This window comes from Protopterus annectens, chromosome 15.part0 (assembly GCF_019279795.1).
Source record: "Protopterus annectens isolate FY-2018-M chromosome 15.part0, PAN1.0, whole genome shotgun sequence".
In the NCBI taxonomy this organism is placed as follows: domain Eukaryota; kingdom Metazoa; phylum Chordata; order Ceratodontiformes; family Protopteridae; genus Protopterus; species Protopterus annectens.
The window spans coordinates 499,668,783-499,673,454 of record NC_056749.1 but is presented as its reverse complement, the minus strand read 5'-3'; the positions used below and the strand labels follow the sequence as shown (position 1 = coordinate 499,673,454).

The 4,672-nt window shown below is 35.9% G+C and overlaps 1 non-coding gene across 1 annotated transcript; it reads right to left on the bottom strand.

Moving 5' to 3' along the window:
- Window positions 1–293: 293 nt before the first annotated feature.
- On the bottom strand, window positions 294–365 carry TRNAG-UCC. The gene has a single exon. It is a non-coding gene; the product is annotated as a tRNA-Gly (tRNA).
- Window positions 366–4,672: the final 4,307 nt, after the last annotated feature.

The window sequence follows — 4,672 nt, the reverse complement described above, 5'->3', positions numbered from 1 at the left end:
TCTGCAGATATTGAAAATTAAGAAGTAGATACACCTGTCCAACAATCTGGGCAGCTAATTAGCATAAATGTGTATTATAAATCATCCCAATTACAATGGCATTTTGGGATAACTCCAATCAGGAACATAAGTTTAAAACATTTATGCTGACAAAATCACACAAAAATATAAGTATATTTTACCATGGGACATGACATCTAGGGTGCCCTGCAGTGGAGATATGAATAGGTTTATAGGTAAATACTAGGCTAAAGACCACAAAGGTCTTTATAAGCCTAGTCATACAGATTTCGTGCATTGGCCGAGAATCGAACCCAGGTCAACTGCTTGGAAGGCAGCTATGCTCACCACTATACCACCAATGCTATAATCATGAAACCCAAATGTGGCCCACAAATGTATTTACATAGAGGGTAATTTAATGACTGCCTCTGTCCATCAATGACATGAGTGCCAGACCAGGGGTGAATTTTTGATTAGCCATGCATTTATGCAAGTTGCACTTAAATAGCAATAGGGAGAAACTCTGCTTCATATAGGTAGGAAACCTCTTCTAGTGCATGGTAATTCTTTGAGAAACAGATTTGGTTCTCAACATGTCCTCTTCGTGTTGCAAAAAAATGTAGGCCTTTTAATCTAGTAGCTCTGAAGCTGTTTTTTGTTGTCTGTGTAGAAGGTTCATCAAAAAAGGGTCTAGGTATGCCTTGTTGTATGCCAGGCAAAGATCACCCATCTGTAAAATACTGAGTAAAGAGACAAGGTTTTGAGGCACACATAGGACATTGTGTTTACTCCCTGAATTATTTTTTAATAAACTGCTCTAGTTGCTGCATATGTCTGGTCAGGTACACACCAAAGAGGGGATTATACTCTATGATGAGTCTAATGAAGGCCAAGTAAAGTGGTATGATGACCTCTCTGGGCAAGTTGAGCAACACAGAAGGATTTTCATACTACCTTGGACACATGCTGGCCGAAGGTTAGGTTGCTATCTACATGACCAGTAAAAAAGAAGAAATGGCACACCAAAAGAAACCAAGAAAACACTGTAAAGTGCCAAAACTGAAGGAGAAACGTTCCAAGGTGATGTCAAAGGCTTTATTCAATACTCCACAGAAAACTCCCATACACATAACATGAACGCCATTAACCAAGCTGCGTTTTCGTCTCAACAAAGTGACTTCATCAGATAACCAGTACATCCATCATTAAACTTTTAAATACTCTTCAAATACAAAACAACCAATCACATACAATCCTCCATTAAACAATTACTTAAAAAAACAGTACCTAAACTTTTCATTCATTAAAATACATAATAAATACTAGGTTATAAGTTAACAAAATTAAGATTGAACAGTCTAAAAATATGAAAATTAGGTTTACCTAAACACCTTATATTAATATTGTAAAACCTTATAAAATAATTATTTAAATAGTTTATTATTATTACTAAAACTGAACTAATTTAAAATATAAATGATTAAAAAATAAGCATAGCCTGCCATCTGCTGGACAAAATATTTATTGCAAACCAGTTTTTACATTTTCATTGATCTCAACTTTAAAAGTGGCACAATCGTAATTTGCTACCATAATTCTCTATATTCTAACCTCTCTTCCCATAAACCACCCCTTACATCTTTCTTAACTTGTTCCAATACCATAAAATAAAATTTAGCATTGGGGCAGAGGTTGGAATGTTTATACAAAGCATTAGATTATTTTCTTGTTGAAATCTCATATTTGTGTTCATAAATCCTTCTTTTTAACAACCCTTCTGATTTACCAACATAAAAAGAATTACATTCTGAACATACCCCTAAATAGACTATCCCCTTAGTCTCACAGTTAAAATAATCTCCACTTTCTATCCCTCTATGTCTACTTTCTAAATAAATTCTACCAGTGTTAATAATATTAGCACATTGTGGGCAATGCCCACATTTATATGTCCCTTTTCTTGACCTATTGGGCTTCCCAGAAGCCTTATACTCTAATAGATTTTTGAAAGTCTGTGAATTCTTATATACTATCTTATAAGGAAGTCCATTTATTTTCTCCAAATCAGTCAACCCTGTAAATCGAATCCATTCCCTTTGAACTATTTTTTTAATAATATTGTTGTTGAAAGCATTATATTCCAACACCAAGGCTTGTCTATAATCGGATGGTTTTTCAAGTTCAACTACTGATGCTATATCAAGGTTAACCTGTGTGTTATTTCCACAAATAGGTTTAAATCTAAATTTTCTCCCCTCAATAACTTCTTTCACTTTAGAAATAAATTCCTGGGGATAACCCCTCTCCAAAAACATTTTTTTCTAATAAATTACATTCAGTCCAAAAATCAGAATCTAGGGGGGGTCATATGACTTTCCCTTACAAATTGCCCTTTGACAATGTTTACTATCTACATGACTTCCCAGAGCCCTGACTCGTGAATCGTCTTTTCATTCTCTAGGTTCCATCATCTCAGGTTTGTGTCCTAATGACTTGATGAATTAAAGATCTAAAAAGAAGCCAGTTCCATGCTAGTCTGCAAGGTCCTTCAGTGTCATCCATATGGTTGTCATCAATGTGTCGAGCCATCTGGTTGGAGGTCACCCTCTTCATCTGGTTCCTCTGATCTTCCAAAACATAATGTTCTTCTCCAGTGATCTCTCTCTTCTTATGGTATGACCATAATAACAGAGTCACCACTTCATCATTTGGGCTTCAAGTGACATAGCTGGTTTGATCTCTTCCAAAGTCAATTTGTTAGTTCTTCTGGCAGCCCACGGCATGCACAGAATACTTCACCACCAAAGTTCAAATGAGTCAGTCTTCTTTCTGTCCCATTTCTGTAGTGTCAAGCTATTGCATCCATAAGTGACCACTGAGAAAATGAGTGCATGGACATTCTGATCTTTGTTTCAAGTGTTATTTTCTTGATCTTGAATACTTTGTTGAGAGCCTTCATTGTAGAGCAACCAAATGCTATTCTGTGAAGTATTGCTTCCCTGCTAGTTGCTTCCATGTTTACAAAAGAGGCTAGGAGATTAAAATTACAACTTCTAGTCTGTCATCTTCAAGCTCAAAATCTTCATAATTTTCTATTTTCATACTCTCTGTCTTGTTTATGTTTAGTTCTGATCCCATGTTATGACTTTTGGCTTTGCCTTTTCTCAATAGATACAGCATATCTTCTTTGTTGCTGGTGATGAGGGTTGTGTCATTTGCATTGTGCAGGTTGTTTATATTTTGGCCACCAGCTTTAAAATTGATGCTCTCTTCTTCCAAATTTGCTTTTCTGAAGATGGCATCACCATGAAGATTGAACAGGTAAGATGACAAGATGTATTCTTGCCTAACACCACATTTTATTGGAAACCAATCAGTGTTGCTATATTCAGTTCTTACTGCAGATTCTTGATTTTCATAAAAGCTCTTTATCAGCTGATATATGTGTTTGGGTATTCCGATTTGTGCTAGAGTTTTCCATAGTTTATCATGATCCACACAGTCAAAAGCTTTGCTGTAGTCAATGGAGCAAAAGTATACGAGCTTTTGGTATTCTTTCCTGTTCTCGAATATCCATCTGACATTGGCAATGTCTCTTCTTCCTCGATCTTTTCTGAAACCAGACTGAACTTCGGATTGTTCTAGCTCACCATATGATTGCAGCCTTCATTGTATTATTTTCAGAAGTATTTTGCTGGCATGCAGAATTAATGCAATTGTTCTATAGTTGTTGCAATCCTTAGCATCATCCTTCTTCCATATAGATATGAACAATGATTGTCTCCAGTCAGTTGGTCATGTTTTTCCCTTCCAAATCTGTTGACACAGTTGAGTGAGGGCCATGACAGCACCTTCTGAGGCTTTGATTAATTTAACTGGAATACTGTTGATGCCAGGTGACTTGGTGTTCGATACAGCTTTAAATGTTGCTTTGATTTTTTCTTTTAAAATATCTGGTTCTTCTTCTACATCAATTTCTGGTTCAATTTCCCCATTGCTAACCACATTGCCTTTTTTGTATAAATTTTCCATAAATTCTTTCCAGCTCTTTTTAATGCTTTCCGGTTTGTTCAATATCATTCCATAAGCATCTTTAAGCATCCTCGATCGAGTTGGAATTTCTGCCACAATCTCTTAATATCCTGATAAGCTGGTCTGGTTTTTCTATTTACATGCACCAATTCAATTTTCTGACAGATATTCTTGAAATATCATTCCTTGTCTTTCCGAATTTGATGTTGAAACTGTCGGTTCATTTGTGATACTGTTCTGTATTGTAGATCAATATGCATGTGTATATACCTTTAAGAAGCTATCCAAGGGCTTGCACTAGGGTATAAATACTGACCACATGTGAGCCTGACAGACATTTTGTAGTTAGCTGTTGAGATGTGAACATGTATATATGCAAGGTCTGTTTGTTAGTTTGTTCATATTTAAGGCTGCTGCTATTCATTCTGATGTGTTTCAATATATTAAAGCATCTGAATGAAACCCCAAGAAAAATGAGTGACAGGGTGTCAAAAGTGAGATGTCTAAAAGGACATAGTACCAGAAGCAGCATATCTAAAAGGGCCTGAAGTCAGAAGCTGCATACCAAAGGGGCATGGAATTTAAAATAGCTTGGAGAAAACAATTTAAGGCATTAATCCAGATGCTGGTGGAATAT